We start from the raw sequence: 18460 nt of genomic DNA, 5'->3' as shown, positions 1-18460 counted from the left end.
GTCATAGCAGACATCTGAATCAGCCTAATGGCTCCATAGCTCCATTGTCCATTCTGGGTCAAAATGTGATTGTTATCAGTTCCTCCAGAGATATACTTCAAGATACTCTGCAGTGGTTGTTTCTGGACTAAGCAAGCTTGAGGGCAAATTCCTTCTCAGCCCCGTGGCCTTGAAATCAGTTTATCAGAAGCAACAAGGGACATTTTTCTTTTGGAAGTCTAACATGCTTTAAATAGTTACTATTCCAACACAACATTTGGAGACCATTATAAATACTACCTACTTCTTAGAAAAATACCTTGCTTAGCTCGTGTGCCCCATAGCACTATGAGACAGTGAGTTCCTGCTAATCTGATAAGATGACAGCAAGGTCACGTGCAGTGTTCTTGGGGGTGTTGTCTTGCTGTTGGGCCTTAGAACTGGGAGTTCTTTTGTGTGACACGGTGCTGACAAGCTCTGGCCCCACAATAATTCTGTAGGGATTCAGTTTGCCCTCATCCCACTCTCTGCCATTGCCCTAAGCTGCAGGACTCCTGGAGCTGCAAGGCAGGACTGACGGCAGCACATGGGCTCCTGAACACAAAGATCAATGCTGGCTCTCAGGAAACCTTGTGTGTGCTGAAACGGGAGTGGAAATGGTGCCTTTTCATTAGCACACAGGAGTATTGGCATGTGCCTGCTTCTGTGCCAGCAGGTATTAATGCCCATCAGAGCATGCCAACCAGCAGGCACTGTCTAATCCTGGTGTTGTATAGTGAATAAAATTATTGAGAGGGGGAACTGAAGGTCAGAGAACAAGAATGAAGCTGTCTGGTGCAGAGCTGCTGTGCTCTGCAGAGATGAAAGGGCACAGTCCCCTCTGGTGCCATCCTCTCCTGCTCCTGGAGACCTCACCAGTGATCTTCTCTAGCTCGAGATGCCAATGCTCAAGGGAAAGGCTATGAAGTCCCCATTTGGAATAGAAAGAACAAGGCCAATTTCAGCTCCAGATTCTTCTTCACACTTGGGCTATATCTGATCATAGCTGGATATCAGAGTGCCTCCCACCAGTTTCAGGCCATATTGAAAACTAGGGCTGGAGCCTGACAAAATAAAAGAAGGCTTCCTTCCCTTCAGCCTGTTACAAATCTGACAGTGTGACTGTACTATGGAGTGCAAAAGAGTGGGCAGCACCCAAGAAAGAAAGAATATTTCTGATATTAACAGTGCTATAGCATTACAGGCAAGGAAAATGGGCCGAGAGACAGAAGTGGCAGATGGATGTTCAGACTACCCGCAGCTGAAGGATAGAGGAAGTGAAGGGGAAGTGGAAATGTGGGAGGAAAGTCTGAAGGAGGCAATAAGCCCAAGTGATTTTCTTGTCATCATAAGCAGAAACTTCCATCCCTAGGTCTTGTCTCTCTTTACCATCATGTGAGGAACTGAGGATTCTGAAGATAAAAATCAATTCACAGAAGGAGTTGCTGAATTTCTCTGTAGGACTTCAGGAAAGAGTTGCATGCTTAAGACTTTGGATGGACTCTAAAGGTTGCCTTTGAGCAACCTCCATGTAAAAGGACTGGTCTGTGGTCTGAGGCATTTAGGAAGGGGGAATCAGGATTCTCAGGATTGTATGAGGTCCACAGGGAGCTAAATATCTAATTAATTTCTCCAAATGCACAATTCCCTATCATCTGCCTTTTTTGTGAAATTATCCAGAAGTAGTGGGAGGGGACCAAAAACTGAGGCTAATGCACAGCAGCCCCGTTAATCATTTATTAGTGTTTGGTTGGTGCCTGTAATGTGTGTGTGGAGATGGCTCTGATGAGCTCTGAACTTCTGGTTCCCATCTGGAACATTTTGCTGTGCCCAGACTTTGTTCAGACTATGTTTACCTTCAACTGGCCATCTGGCCTGTCACCAGGAAATACATCAGAACAGGTATTGATCTGTGCAATTGATTTTGTGTCATTTTCTCCTCTGGGACTGTGTTCACATGAGACTAACTCAGAAAATACCAAGCTCACAATGCCACTGTGGCCCCCCACAAGAGTTCTCTGCCATGAGAACGTATCCTCCTACCAGTGGAGCTCTGTAAAGACATAGTTCAAATACCAGTGTCTCTTGGTACATTGACCGGTCAGGACTGAGAGGGTTAAAGCCTGGGACACACAAGCTCATTTATTCCTGCTTAGGCCAGATGTGTTTCTGTTGAGCAGTTGTGCCTGGAGAACATCATGAAGATGCATCTTGCAAGAGCCAGCCCACTGGGGTCTTCAGGCAACATTTTCTTGAATGTCAAAGGGACTTGAAAGAAATAGTCTGGTCCCTCTTCCCATGTCTCCTGAGTTCTCATGGGAAGGCTGGCATTTAAATTCCTCCCCTATAGCAGGTCATCTCCAGATGTCTGAGATTTCCCCGCCACCACCACTTCCTTGGGATCTCTGCCATCTCCCTAGCCCTGAGGAGGTATTGGTTAAAGAGAGGGAGCTGGAAGGAGGGAGGTAAGGATGGGACTATTTAGCAATCTGGAGTCAAAGTTCCTGAGCTGATTTTAGTTGATAAAGCTAGCTCCCGAAGACACAGGGAGTGAGAAGCTCCCTCTGATGGGAAGAGCTGCGAGTGGAACTCCTCTGAGTACAGCCCTGCACACTCATAATCTACCTCTTCTCAGAACCACTGCTTCCATCATCCAGGTGGGTCCACTCAGCAGTGCCTGGGGTCTGTTCAGGTCATAAGGCAAAGCCCAGTGGTCTATGAAGCTCAGCGTTCCCAAATATCCCCTTCAGCCTCAAAGGAGGTGCATATAAACTAAGAGTTGTACAAAACTAACACAGGAAGAAAAAGTTGCTCAGTTTTGAACAGTCACTGAGAAAAAAAATACATCCCCTAGAACCTATTGTGCACCATTCCTGAAAGTAAGACATATCTGAAGGACAAAAGGAAACACAGTCCCACAGCCATTCCTGTTTCCATTCAGTCAGTGGCACAGCCCATAACCTCATGCCACAGACCACTGTTGTCTAGGCCCTAACAGAGGTGTGGCCAAGAGCATGACCTTTCTTCTGTTCAGACTAGATTTCTTTATGAAAAGTATGTACTAGAGGGATTACAAAGACTGCCAAGGGATGAGGTAAAAATAATAGGAGGACCATTTTCAGGAAGAATAAAAACAAACAGTGGCATCAGAGAGGTATTTACTCCTGGGCTTACAAAAAAAAAAGTGGGTGGAAATCTGCTAACAGAGCAATTTTCTGTCTCTATTGTCTTCTACTGTAGATGTCCTAAATTTTGCTAGTCCCTTTTCTCCACTGGGTATGAGCTGAAGAACTTGCTAACAAGTGAAACCAAACTTTTCAATCCTACTCACCTCAAGTTTGGCTCCAAACACCAGAGTTAGGCAGCTGGAATGCATTTTCAATAGCTCTGAGGACATCTGACATCATTCATGCAGATTCACTGAGCTTCTGAAAAGGGCTGCTCCACACATATTTCAGAACCTACTTTCAGGCACCAGCATTTGAAAGGCTGGGCTGCACTAAGCAACTCTCCTGCTGCACCACTGTAAGAGAGGGAATAGGACAGAATCCAGCTCTCACATATTCTAAAGCAGCATCTTTAGCCCTAATATTCACAGTCAGCACCTGCATTTGGCAGCAGGGCATTCTTCAGACATTTTTTGGACTATAGCCTTAATTTATAGGTGCTTGGACTCGCAGTTCTGCCTAGAGCTGTGTCGATGTGCAAAGGAGACTGGAGAGAGCTGATCCCATAGTTATATTGAGCATCAGTTAGCTCTTTGTTTGCAGCCTCCTTTTTTGACTTCTCAGCTTTTCAGACAGCTGGCATGAACAGTCCCAATGGAAAGCAGGCTGTTGGGAGCACCTCAGTCCCTGCCAACCCTGTGAAAGCACACAGACCTCTCCACACATGTTAACAAAAACTCCTTTTCCTGCTGCTCACCTGAAGGTCATCCTATTAGAAAGACTCTGGGGATAACTGGACATTCCACTGCACATTCATTACTCACATGTGCTATTCCAAGCTAGCTACTCTTCTTATGCCCCCCTTCCCAAAGTCAGCACTCTTCTCTGCTACATCCAGCCCAGCAGTGGTAGGCAGGGGCTGCAGCCATAGAAGTTCAAGCCAAGCTATTTAGTTTGATCAAAACCACTGAAACCCAGGTGCAGAGAGGGAGAAAATTTCCCATTTACTGCTGGGAGTCTCAGTCACGGGACTCATATGTGAGTAATAAGACTAGACAAATTAGATCCTAATTGATATCAGGCATATTCAATGAGTCTTGCAGCTGATGGATGTTTTTCCACTGAATTCATTGCCTTGTGGATTAGGACCCATGGACAGAGGGTGCAAACAGAAACCAGAGCTGTAAAGAACGACAGAGGGCTCCCTTAGGGAAAGAGCTGTTTGGCAGTACCATGTGCAAGGAAAAGACACTCCTTCAAGGGAAAGGGGGTAAGGGAGATGCTGGAGCTGATTCTTTGTCCTACGCTGTGGGGTGGGAGGACAAAACATGAGTTTTGGGACAATTCCCACCGAGCAGGAGATGGCTCTGCAATGAGCTCCATTTCTTCCAGGGTCGGAACAAATTCATAAAAGGAAGATTGCAGCCTTGAGGGGCTGAGCGGCAATGGCCCTGTAACCTGCAGAGAGCAGGGAGTTTGTAGGACCTGTTTTCAGTCATCCGTTTCAAGTGGAAAAGAATTTGGTCTCAGATCCTGGTGGCTCTCTAAGGGCACTACTTAGGATTAAAAAATTCTGTTTTTTCCCCTCCCTCCCCATATTCCTTGCTTTCTTCACAGACTCCAGGCGTCTCCTGCTGCTCCCCCTGGCAGGCAATGAGCCCAGCTGGGGCCCGTGAGTGCCGTGCCAGGGGTCAGAGAGGCTGGTATGAGCTGGCTGTCACATGGATGAAAGAGCACGTATGCACTGCCATGCTGAGCCTTGTGCCTCCGGTTGCACAGCAACCCAGGGACACAGGCCTGGGTCCCAGCCAGCTGCTGGGGCCAGCCCTGCCAACACCTGGTCCTCAGCACCCCTCCAAAGGCTGGATGGGAGTGAGCATCCCTGATTCAAGGAAAGACTCAGCTGATGGTGCCCAGTGTGAGGCTCAGGGAGTGCACAGCAAATGCTCCAAGTTCTTGGCAGGCCAAAACAGGGTCTGCTGGGTTTATTTATTTATTTTTGGTGGGGAGGAGGGGCATAGGAGGGAGAAGGTTATGATTTAAATATCTATCCTGTTGCCAACCAAAAAAGTCAGTGGGGTATTAAATTACTATTGACTTTGCAGGCCAGCATTTGGCCCCCCCTCACCCCTGAAGCTCAGCTCTCCTTGCTGTGTCTCTCACTCAGCCGTCAGGGCTGCTAAAAAGGGAAGGCAAGCCTCACTGGCTGACACTGAAGACATTTTATTTGCCTCTGCCCCAGCTGATATGGCTGGGCTCCAAGAGCTGGGCAGGATGGGGTGCTGTGCTCCCCCCAGCCCTCCCTCCCTCCCTCCCACCAAACCTGCCAGCTGCCTGAAAGTCTTTTTGATTCTGCCCTTTGGGAAAGCGCCTTGCTTTCCAGTGGGCTCTGCAGTGGGTGCTCCAGGTGGTGGAGGGTGCCAAGAGAGAGCACAGGGGAGCACAGATGAGCTCTGGCCTTCTTTTGAATTTAGCCTGGCTTTGGATAATTTTCCCTGCCATGTCCCCTTAGCTTTTGGCCAATGTCAGATGCCTTCACTATCAGACTATTTCATGACTTTAAAGGAGTTCAAGGCTTTTAATCTCTTCCACCCTCCTTTCACAGATGTTTAGGTTGAGGTATCTGCTCAGCTGGACTCTTCACAGGGTGAAACAAGATGAAAAGTCCTATGCCACTGCCTGGTGTTGCATTTCATGGAACTCTCCAGCAGGGCTCTTTCCAACAGTTGCAGAGCACACAGGGACCGTGTAAAGAAGAATGTGGGCTCAGATGTCACCCTTGACTGATCTTGAGCCATCAGTGGGGTACAGAGATGAAGTACCCAGCTGAGATCATGTTGCTAAAGGCTCAGTTGCAGGGAGGGGAAGGTAGTGTTGAAGGGGTCTCCTGGCGCTTGTATGTGTAGGGAAGTGCAAGAGAGCCATAAGAACCTACACAGAGGCAGCTCACTTCCCCGCACCCAGAAGAAGTCAGCTGAAATCAAGAGCCCCAGGTCTTGTGCTGCAGTCAAGCTAGCTCTGGAAACCATACTGGGAAGCAATTAATCCTGTGAATAAGCCCATTTGTCCCATGGGATTTCAAAGAAAAACTCTGTGTACTGTGTATTTGAAGTCAGGGGAGGCAAACAAGGAAAAGGATGGGCACTCTGCAAAATCAGGGGCCACACGTTAGCAAGGTTTGTGCCAAAGGAAAAACAAGTTAATGAAAAGCACTGTGACCCTTCAGCAACTTGGCTTGCTAAGCCTGCAGGCTCTGTTTGATTATGTTTCTCTTTAATAATATCAACCACTTTGCTAATGTCCCTGATCTGATCTGCATGGGTCAGCCATAGGAGAACCATGCATGCTGGATCAGCAGGCAGCACAGACTGAAGCAAGGAGGGTGTTCTGGAATCTGGACGCTGCCTGGGTGCTGAAGCGACAGTGAAGAAGCACCCCAGGACCTGAAAATTAGAGTGTGTGGAGTTACTGAGGAGGCACAATTTGTTCTGTGCTTCCTCCAATCAGTGTATCAGTGAGTTCCAGCTGTTCCAGCCCAAAATCACCACTTTGTTGAGTCAAGACACCAGCAACAGCAGATTATCGTCAAACTTTCATCACCCAGGGCTGAGCAGGAGTGTGAGAAATTTCAGCCCAGGGGAAAAAACATCAACTTGAAATGGTTTCAGAAGGCTGCAGAAGCCAATGAAAAGAAGTGATTGAAATGAAAGGGCCACCTCAACTATTAAAGCAGGCAACATGTAAGTGCATCCTGGCAAGGAGGAGAGAAATTGCATGGTCTGATGTGGTCAGAACAGGATTCCAAAAAGGTGTCTTACTGAGTGGACCATCAAATAGAGACTCATCCTTGTTCCAGCAGGATATTGAATCAGGCCACTGTGAATCAAAAAGCCATTGGGTTGTCTATTGATTTAAAGGACTCCCTTTTGTCAGCGGCTTTTCTCCTTACAGTTTGCAGCCACAAGAGTGATGCAGGGTGGACTGTGGGCTGTGAGGAGGTAGTGGTGACTTTGTGCCCCTCTTGTAGTATCATTGGTGCTTTCCTGCCCACCCCTTCCTAAACAGAGAAGAGAGAGTTGTCTGAACAACACTGATGTGAGACAAATGGTTCCCAAGTATGCAGGACCACAGAGGCCTGTACAGGCAGCCCAGCATAGATCTTGTCATGCCTGTATTTCCCCAGCTCCTGCTTATCCTTTCATGCTACACATCCAGAACCTTGCACATCGGTGCATATTGCAAAACACCAACCCGTGGCAGCCCCTTCTGCTGCATTTCTAGGACTATTCATTCCCAGGTTCCAACAGCCTTATAGCACAAGTAAGATATGGTGGCCAGGGCAGGAGCTGTGCTGGTTTTAAGCCTCAAGCTGGTAAGTCTTCTCAATACTCCCTGGTAGTTGTGACAAATTTCTGCTGCCTCTTTATGCTTTGTTCTCATGAGTAGAAAACCATTTCTCTTCCCTTCCTTAAACCACCCCCTTTCAATTCCTCTAAATGTCTCATACCTTTTGCCTCTCCTTTCATCACCATCCTCCTCCGTGATATGGTTGGCTCCCTCTTTCATGCCTGATCCTGCCTCACTGCTTGATATCTGCATAATCTGCATGGAAAACTCACTGGGGAAAGGGGCTGGTCTTGCTTGCTGTTGGTCTAGCACCAAGTACACCTCTTGTGCATTATAAATAATTTACAGGTGTCTGTCAAATGCAGATGTCTGTCAAATGCACGCCCACTCTTGAAATCTCTATATGCTGCTGCTTCCATGACAGCACACTCGGCTTCCCATGGAGGATTCACCCCGGGATGTGTGAGGAAATGTGGTAGAGGGATAGCTGGCTGTGGTACAACCATCACTTTGGGGAAACTACCATGTAGGGGATGGACTGTAAAGCTGAGTCATGGCTGCAGGGAAGAAGTTGAACTCCTCTTGCTGCCTCTCTGTGTAACTGGTCCAAGGTCTTTAGTGGTTGCTCTTTTATTACTTTGCTGCATCAGACTAAGGGAAAATGCTAGCTTTGATGAGTTGCCAAGTCCTTGCTGAATTATAATAACTCTAGAAACACTGGAAAGAGTGATTTTTGAAAGGACAGGAACAGATATATATTTGCCTATTGGGTCCCCAGCAATTTTAGCTGACACTGACAGGGGCCTTCAGCCACAAAGGGCCACATGGCGGTGGAAAGAGACTGGTTCTGCTTGCAGAGAACCACAGGGATATGCTCTGGGGAGGCAACCAGATTTAAGCAAGATCTGGGAGCAGGCTGTGGGTCCCTGCTGTCATGGAGCTGTCATGATGATCCTGTGGAGGGATGCTTGCTGGCTGTGATGTGGTGATGTGGGGGAGCAGCAATGGGACTCCCCCAGTGCTCCCTGTCTTCAGGGAGAGGCGTGTGCCTCCCTTTCAGGCCCTGCTCAGACACCAAACCACAATGCTGCATTCTAAGGGCCAAGAGTGGCCCTTTCCAGCTTCTAATGTCTGTCTCAAAGACAAGCCAAGGCAAGACTTTGTTCAGCTTTGGGATGCTGCATGTGGCAAGGCTATTATTGGAAGGCTGGGTGTTCACCTCTGTGCAGAGTATAAAAAAACCCAAACAAAAAGCAACCCAAACCCCCAGCCCCAGACATCTTTCCCTGCCAGAACCATATTTTTCTTACACAATGCTGTGCAGGAGGGTGACTGCCCTGAGAGATAACCCAGGAACAGCTGCAGGACCTAATAAGAAGCCGTTTCCTACCACAGCAGGAAATATGTGTGCAGCCTGAGCCTGTGTTTAATGACAGCTGGATGGCAGGTTGGCACAGAAACATGATGGTCGCAGTGGTGTCAGAGGCTGAGCATCCTCACAGGATCAATCTCTTCCTGCAGAGCGAGGTACTTGAGAAGTGCCAGGGATATAAAGGACTGATGTTTTGGTAATGGGTTGTCTCAGCAGAGACGCCATTATGTTGATGAAGTTGCAAGAAACCTCTCATTTTGCATCATGCTATGAAAGTCAGGAGGGCTTTGTATGAACCACAAGCCAGACACACATCTCATAAAATAATCAGATGTAAGAACACCCCTCAGTGTTTGTGCAGGACTGTGGCAAAGCTTCACAGGGCACTTGGATCAGAATGATCAGAATGGATCTTGTCTTAACTTTGTTGTTACTGCAGCACTACAAGAGTAATCAGTGTTTCAAATATATGCAAAGAAAGCTTTCCTGAGCTTCACACTGCTCTCAGTATTGCCAACCCAACGTGTTCCTTTCACTAGTGCATGTCTGCTCAGCAGCCAAAAGAAAAGCAAAATACATTTGAAGGGAGGGAGTGGGGAGAAATGTTATGAAATAAAAGATCAGAGGATCAAGAGCACTTTTGAGGCTCAAATATGCCACACACAAGCTCTGGGCCTGTGGTCAGCCGGAAAACATCAGTTTAAAATTCCACAATAGCCCTGGTATTTAATCCTTCTAATGCAAATTCCCCCCACCCCAGTCCTAGATCGGCACTACTACTGTGGTGGCACAACCCGAGCCTTTAAGCCCTTTTGAAGTATGCAAGAGTCCCTGTTTCTCAGCAGGAGGGCTGGGAAGCTATGTCAACAATGTCAAAAATGTTCCTGTGATTACTGTACCTTTCTGAGCAGAAACCAGGAGAGAAAGCAATTAATGCCTCCTAATCTGGCTCATAAACAAAACTTGTTCTCCGTGGAAGCGTCATCTCTGTAGCCCCTAATTAGGATGGCTCTTTGTCACCTCCCAGCCTGCGATAGTGGGAGGAAGGAGGCCCATTATCTCCCTCTGCCCAACACCAGGGTTAGATGCACACTTCTGCAAGAGAAGCCACGTGTCTGAATGCAGTTGCAAGCACTCTTCTGTGCCTCTGCGATATCCTCCATGGTTCGATTCCCAAAGCAGTCAGATATCACAGGACCTGGGCGTTGGGGTCTTGGCCAACCCCTGTGCTGAGCAACTCTAGTCCAAGATGTACCAAGGGTGAGGCAAGGGGAAGGAGCCAGAAGGCACAGCTGTTGACATATGATGGAGATGAGAACTGTAGACCACTCCAAGTCAGACAGAGGGAGAGGCACAGTGTGTATTGGCAGATAGTCCAGCCTTATCAGCAGCTGAAGTGCATGCCAAGTATTTCCACCAGCCTCTCCTGTGTAAGCAGGGTGACTTCCTATCAGCATCAGGAGTGAGACCTTGGAAAGCCACGAGCAGTACTTACAGACTTGTTCTCAGAGGGCGTTCAAGTGTGTCTGCATTGCACGGTCATTCCAGGTCTTTGGCGCAAGGGTGCTTTGTCCTTGGGTATCCTGGGGGTCTTCCCAGCGGGCAAGAGGAGCCGTCTGCTGCAAAGCAGAGGGGAAACCTCCTTCCATGGGTGAGGCATCTCCACTAGAGACCAGACTGAGCTGGAGCAGTGCCCAGACCATCTCACAGCCCTGCATGAGAAGTGTACATGTAAAGACCACTCATGTGCATGGGGAGGGAAATGCATGCGGGTGAATGGGCTGAGAGGAGAGAACACATGCACCATAAGGGAGAGGCAAGGGAAGCACAGAAATGGTTAATTCTTCTGAAAGTGTGGGGAGGCTGGGCACAGCTGGTGGGGTCATAGCAGGTGATAGATAAATACCTCAAGAGAGGACAAATAGGGAGATAGTGGAATGAACCTGAGACAGCGGGAAGGATGCTGGCAGCGGCAGATGTGCAAGGGAGAGACAGCTGAGTGTAGCCCAGCAAAGGCCCATGCATGTGGGAGGTCTTCCTCACTGCCTCCTGCCCGAGGTCCAAATATCTGTGGGATAGAGCTCACACTTCCAAGTTACACGCTGTGGGAGACAACCTTATCAGCACCTTTTGGTTTGACAGTAACACCAAAATTAGCCACTGAGGTGTAACCCAGGTCTCAGCTCCACGTCTGAGACCTGACCCCACCTATTGCTCCCCAGCTCTAGCACCTGCCCACATACATGGAAGAGAGCCGAGGTGGGAGATGAGCACTTGAAGCTTTGCTTTCTCACCATCAAAAAGCCAAGCCATTCCCACGGACACACACCATCCGTGCTGAACATACTGCACCTTGCAGGGAGAAGTGTGTCTTTGCCAGGAACTTCTGCCCACAGGCACACAGTCCTTCCTTGCCTTTTTGGCAGAGCCATGCAGGGGAGCTGTTGGTCCCACCTGCAGCCAAGCACACCTGCTGTCAGGGCAGAGCACTTCTGCAGCACTTTAGATGAGCCTGCAGGAAGCATTGTACCTGTTTAACTTCAGTAATGTGAAAATTCTACCCCTAGAGTGATGGAGGGAAAAGCCATTTTGGATCCTGTGGAGTGGGGGATGATATAGGAATTTGTGATTCAGGAATTTGTGATATAGCATTTTTCCCTGCTGTTGACTGCACAAGCCTGCAATGAAGCCAGGCTTAGCACTACCATCCCCATCAGCAATTCTGCTAAGAGGAATTTGAGTTTTTATGGTCACTGATAAGATTAAAGTCTTTGTTGCAGCTGGCCGAGGCAGACTCAGCTGCAGGCTGTGTAAAAGCACTGCTGGGAGGGCAGAGTGAAGGTAGTTTTGTTGCTTTCTTTGGGAATTCCCACACTTGCAAATGTTTGGATTTCATCTGAACTGCAGTCTTAACTCCATGCTTGCTGGTGTGTGAAAGACCTAAGCCTGTGGATAAAAAGGACAGGAGTCCCTTGGGGTGGGTTTCTCACAACTTTCTTGCTGAGCTCTGCTGACAGCCAAAGTACCCCTGCACATGTCCTGAAGGACAGGTGCTGAGGACAACATCAGGCGCAGTTCCTTTTCCTCCTCTGGGGATGGTTCTCCTCAAAGAGGCCTCAGCAAGGGCAAGAGTGGGAAGTCGATTGGTACCTTGTGCTCTGCAGTCCCTGCGCAGCCTGGGGAAGCTCTCAAGGGCCTCTGCTCAGGAAGTCTGGGGCTAAATGGCAGAACCCCGATCTTCCCTCCATTACATGGCTGCTGCAGTCATCAAGGCCCCACTTCCAGAGCTGTAGAAAACACTCCCCAGCAAATCCACACCAGACCTTCAGCTCCTACCCTAAAACCTCATTCCCATGTTGAGTCAGCAGCCAGCACAAACTGGTTGGTGGTCCTTTCTTTTTTTCTTGCCAGACTCTGAGGCACTCTATGGAGGGAGAATGGCTACCTTCCTGCCCTGACTGAGTCCTGCTGACTCCTCTTCCCGCCTGGAGGACCATGCTCCCATACTGGGATCTGACACCAAGGATCCCCAGGGCTTCACCAAGTGCAGTGCTGGTGACAAAGCATTGCTGGCAGCTCTTCTTTGCTGTTTGTTTCCTCTGCTGATAGGTAGAGGTATTGCTGGGTTTAAATTATGGAGCTGCTCCCCATGATTCACCCTAATATATAAATTCAAAAAACCTCAAACAACCAAGTTCTATTTATCAAATTAACTATGGCTCTGGGCACCTGGTGTGCCCCAAAACCTGTATTTTCTTCTGTGCTAAAAACCTAGTTTCTCTTCTCCCTCTGATTTTCTGTGAAGTGCTATTCAGTGATTGGCCTCTGGCAGATGCATCCTGAAGGACAGAGCACTAATTCACTTCAACTTTGATGGGAAACATTGATCTTCCAGCCCAGCCATGGAGCAGATATTTTTTTGCCTGAAAATTCAGGAGAAGGTAGCCTTGTGACTTTGAGTTGTGAGATACCCAGCTCTGAGACATTCCTCGGGCACAGATCATGGACTGCTTGAAAGGGCATAGAGGGAAATGAGAAGGGCTGTGTGAAGCTGCTGCAGCTTTCTGAGATCTCGGTGGGTTCGTTGTACAAGGACACCGTGTGCACAGGAACCAAACTGGGCAAGCTGAGGTTCCCAGTGCCCTTTCCACTTGTGCCAGGGGAATAAGGTATTCAGGGACATGTGGGCAGCACTGCTTCCATTTTAAGAGAATTATGCATAACAAGCTCAGCCTGCTGCTGCTTTCTCTCTCTGAGATGCCATCCTGGTCCTGCGAGTTGTCCGTAGGGCACATCTGCTTCCACTGCGGTACCTTGTGAAATAAGGTGGTGCTGTTAATTGGGTTTACAGACACCGAGAGGAAGTCGTGCTTGTCTTTGCAGATCCAGGTCCAAGTGACTTGCCCCAGGTATCACAGGGAGGCAGTAGCATCACAAGGAGCAAACCAAGGCTTGTCTGTGCCTGGAGCACTGGCTCTAATTCCCAGTTGTGCCTCCCTGCAGCTGTGGTGATACCTTCAAGAGGCTGAGGAGCAAACAGAGAGCTGGGGTGCTGCATCCTGCTGGGAGAGCCATGGGGCTGTCCTTGCAGAGAGTGCTTTGGAGAGTCATCTGCAGTGGGTGCCAAAAATGAAAGGAATAAATGAAATGAGATATTGGCAGAACAAGGTGTAAGAGCGGGTGCTGTCCTGTGTCAAATAAACAGGGTTGGTGCTGGAAGACCTTGCTCCCAGTCTCCTGGGATCTAGTCCCACTTCTGTATGTGACAACAGGGACACAATCCCACAACATTTCAATATCATGTAATTTTAAATGGGTATTTTTGGAAACTATATGCAAAGGAGTGCCATGGCTGTGACCTGCACTTTGCCACGCAGGTCCATTAGTCCAGGCTACAAAGCTGTTGCCATCCTGTTATGGGAGTTCTCTGAGCCCAAGCTGGGTATTTAGCCTCTATACAGAGCACTTCCCATCAGTCCAAGAGCTGGCCCTGATGGTGGGAGCAGCAGCTCCTGGAGATGGGGTCACACTACAACCCATGGGGCTTCAGCAGTGTTGTATTTCAGCAGAGCTGCCACCAGCAGAGGTCCCGAAATACCAGTTTTAATTAAAATCTCTATTTTCTATTGTGCTGCACAGCTCATACATGCTGACTACTGCTCTTTCACCTCACTGGGGCTAAGTCCCCACTCTTTAAAATATGTCGTGTCAGTCAGACAGAGCCCTTGGGGGCTACAGCACTCAGAAGCCAGAGCTGGGTTCAATGAGAGTAATATGTAGGAAACAAATGGAAGAGGACAGACGGATGGTGGGGGTAGTGAGGGAAGACCCTGAATGGAAACAAAGAGAACGATGAGATATTGGAGGCAAGAGGGTAAAAAGAAAGCAAACAAAATGAGGTAGGCAAATGTCTGTGGTAGAGAAACACCAGATGCCTTTCTTGGGATCAGTATAATTTTAGGCACAGAGTATGACCAGAGCTCTCCTCCTGTCTCTTGTGAGCATTGGTTCATGTAGAATTGCAAGGGGGAGGAAGAAGGAGCTATTATGGTTAACACTGGATGAAAATAGCAAATGTATAAAAGTTTATAGATTTACATGAAATCTCTCAAGGACTACTGAATGAAAGTGGTCTTCCAGTCTAGACCTTCTCCTGACTGCTACAGCAATTCACACCAGCCTTTCTGAATAGGAGAAGTTCCCATAGTTTTCTAAACGTTTTGCAATCACTGCTCTCCTTCTGGAGCCCTCTCTTTTCAATGCAAGACTGGCCCTCCTTAGTAGCCTGTGCATGACCACTGCGTTTTCTCCAGCAGCCAGCTGGGCTCTGCCTCCTCTTGTGTGTTGGCACAGTGATCATGCCAGTTGTCACAGGCAAGCACCGTGCAGCAGCCAGCAAATCTCTCTGGAACATGGCCCAAGTCTAGCTAGATCTCAAGGATGGTGATTGAGAGGTGAAGGTCCCTTTCTTGTTCTGTGATTCCAGGCTCTTGGCCTCACGCAGGTCTGGCCTCGCGCTGCCTCACTAGAGGTATGTGAAGGGCTGCTTCAGAGTTGTGTCCAAGAGGCTCTCACACCCGTGGTGGCTTACACGTGGCACATTCCCTGTGGCCCTCCAGACAGGGTTCACCACCCCAGGGACTGCCAGCCTTCCCAGCAAGCTCAGATGGTGGTTCCCTGTCTTGAAGTCAGCAGCTGCGAGCTGGAAGAGGTTGTGGCCACTCACAGAAGGCATGGATGCCCTGTGAGAGGGATGGCGGTGACCCTGGAGATTGGCTGTAATGAAGGACAAGCTGGGGTTAGCATCTTGCCTTCCCGCTGGCAAGGGAAGGTAGGGCTGTACCGCCTTATCTCCCATCACCTGTAGATGGCTCTTGCATACTCCGGTAGGGCTGGAGCAAAGCTGCCTCAGCCCAGCACTCCTAAACAGCTGACAGCGATACGGCTACAGTGTCCTCCAAGAAGGAGGAAAGGGGAGGAAAATGACCCCACGCTACCCTTCAAAACTATGTTTGGCTCACATGGAAGCAGAAAGGAAAGCTTAAGTCCTGCGCCTGCCCGTTCCTCTGACTTCACACGCCTAAAACGAGTAGATGCTTGGCTTTCCTGTGATGATGTCACAGAAACAGAGCTGTTGGAAATGACCTCACGCTTTTGCCCTCCTGCTTGACAGGGACACGGGGCTGCTGGGGCACATGACTGTGGGGCTTCGGTAACACAAGATGGGAGCCATTTGCCCCGGTTATATTAAGAACATGTCACAGGCTCCAGCCTCTTGGTTTAGTTCACTCACTGGGATCTGGTGTCAGCAGTTTTGAAAACACTCCTCTTTCCAATAGCAGTGGAAATTTGTAGGGTCCCTGTGAGACCATCTCAGAATCCACAGGAGTGCCCAGAGTGCCAGAACAGGCTAAACATAGCACTACTAATTTTGGAGAGGTTAGGTGATCACATAAGGAGAGATGGGGGTAGGAGGAGATGAGGAGAGTCAGTGAAACTAGCAGTGTTAGGCAGGGATAAAAGGGAATGGGTAGTTAAAAGGTCTCACTAGTGGTTTCCTAAAAGGAGCAGGGCTATTCAATGCCAGTAGCTGGCTGCAGAAACTTACTTCTCCTGCAGTGCACCCAACAAAGCTTTGTAAGGCAGCTCCCATTGAATGCAGAGGATGTCTGTCTCTCATATAGAATAACCAGGAAGGATCCTGTGGTTTAGGTAAATGACCCAGGCAATGCAGTGCACAAAATGATCACTGCCACTGAGCACAAAGTTGCACACTCCCTTTGCAAGTGACCAGGAAAAGTTTTGTGATGTTTGCACTCAATACCTACTTGCAATGATGCTTCTGCTGGAGTTTGTACGACATCCCACAGCTCTGCTAGGGTGGTGTTCCTTGGTTGAAGAAGGACAGAGTCACCTTGTTTAGCTTAACCTACTGCTAAAACTGGTTTGCACTAAAACCTTTGCACTAAAACAGATGAGGGAGAGCTCCCATCAGCCAACAGGGAGTGACTGGCAGTTGGGCTGGGTGATATCTTCGCTGGCTCTCTTTAGGACCACAAAAGGATGTTTTTCTCTACCCTGGACAAATCAGTCACTCAAACAGCCTAAATTACTTCTGAAGGCCCAGACATATGGTCTGTCATTGGAGATTGCCTTGTGTCAGCTGGACAGAGGAACGGATTCTGTGTGTGAGCACTTCACAAGTATGAGGTGGGGGGTGCAGGTTTCCCCGCTGCCACAAAATGCATTTAAGTCCTCCTTTGCTGTGGGTGAGGAGCCTGGGCATGGCTAGGTACTGTGACTCAGTTGATATCTTGGAGCTCATGAAGCTTTTACAATCAGTTGATCTTCTGAGCGCCACAATTAAAGCAAAAGAGGAAATCATCTTTATCAGGTGGACTCTGCTCCCTTTTTAATCCCAAACTCACTGATTCAGTGGCTAGGGTGGCAATATTTCTGCTGGTAGAAATAGATATGAGGTCATCTAAAGTGTGAGGGCTCTTCTCACCCAGGTCAGCTGCAAATTCACAGCTGTGCATTTAGTTCCCTGAGTCTGCTCCTGGGACAAGAGCAATTTCCCAGCAGTATCTGCAGGGAGATGAGAGGTTCGTAAGTTGCTTGGCCTCTAGCTGGCTCAAATGTTAACTGAGTTCATGCTCTGGGCAGGTCAGGGACCAGCTTTCCTCAAACAAAAGGGTGAGGGCAGGGGAGAGGGAAATCCTCCTGAGGAGCTTCCACTCTGCAAAATGTTCCTGAATGGCCCCCCACTCTCGCATGATTTGGGCATTTGGCGTGAGGACAAGTAAGGCCTGACAAAGCTCATGCTACAGTATCAGGCGCATGCTTTAGAGACAAAAATAAGTATTGGCTTCATTTCCATGTTCCCTTATCACCAAACCCCTGGCTTCAGCCTGGCACTGGCCACTGAATGGCTCCCTTTGCCAAGACTCTGGACATAAGTAAGAAATAATGTGTAAGAGCAGGACAATGAGATTACTAAGATGCCACAGGTGGGATAAAAAATTGTGAGCCCCTCTGAAATGCTCTCTAAGGGCTACTTTACTCACACCTGCTTATTCTCCACCTCTCCTCACAGCCATCTCCCCAGTTCAGCTGGCTCCTATGTGAAGTGCGGTGCCATGTGCTGGCGACTAGGACATGGTGGCTGCTGGCGGAAAGGATGTCATTTCTGCAGTGTTAACTGCACTTCTGGAGTAACCAGCAGCCTGTAGCCATGTATCTGGGGGTCACATCACTTTGCAGTTAATTGATGAATGGATGTTAAAGAAGTAACAAGAGCAATGTGACCTTCTATTCAATTCCCATGCTAACCACATCATCACAGTATCATTAGATGCTATGCCTAAGCCATACTCCTCTGTTCCATCTTGAGAACCATACTTTCTTGTGAAATTGAGCAGAAAATGCCAACACATGAAACCATGTGTTCAGATCTCCTGAAAATTATGACCTTTGCATCTAAGCCCCCTTTTTGTGCTTTTTCTAAACCTGCTCTTTAAAAACTGGAGCTATCTTTTGTGTGTCCATGAAGGCAAAGCTCCAGTGATTTGGTCCTGCAATCAGCTGACATTTTCCATGTGGTGATTGTCTTACTACTCATTAAAGCTTCTGTCTGAGCATCCAGAACAGAATGTTACTCTGAATCCTGTTCCTCAAACTGTGACTCACTTATGGGTTCTTATCACACCAACTCACTCATCAGGGCTGTAGAAGTAAAGGTTAGAAGCCAGAGACATTTAAAAGCTCAGACCTCAATTTAGAGTGAGATGGCACAGAACTGGATGTTCCCCAGATGACACCTTTACATAAGGCTCCATAGGTCTCATCTCTAGCCAGATTCTTCAGGTGTGTCCTGCCAATACTCTTCCCTGCTCTCCCAGTTCTGGAGAAATGACTGGACTTGGGGTTAGGAAGGTCACCAAGCCTTTTTGTGGTAGCCTTTACTTGGACATTTATTCCAGCAATACTAATTATTGAACAGTTTTCTCTCGCTCAAAGGAGGGCAGAGTTCTTACTGCCTTCATGGAGACAGTTG

This window comes from Corvus moneduloides, chromosome 3 (genome assembly GCF_009650955.1).
Source record: "Corvus moneduloides isolate bCorMon1 chromosome 3, bCorMon1.pri, whole genome shotgun sequence".
NCBI classification, from domain to species: domain Eukaryota; kingdom Metazoa; phylum Chordata; class Aves; order Passeriformes; family Corvidae; genus Corvus; species Corvus moneduloides.
Note: the sequence above shows the minus strand (reverse complement) of the source record.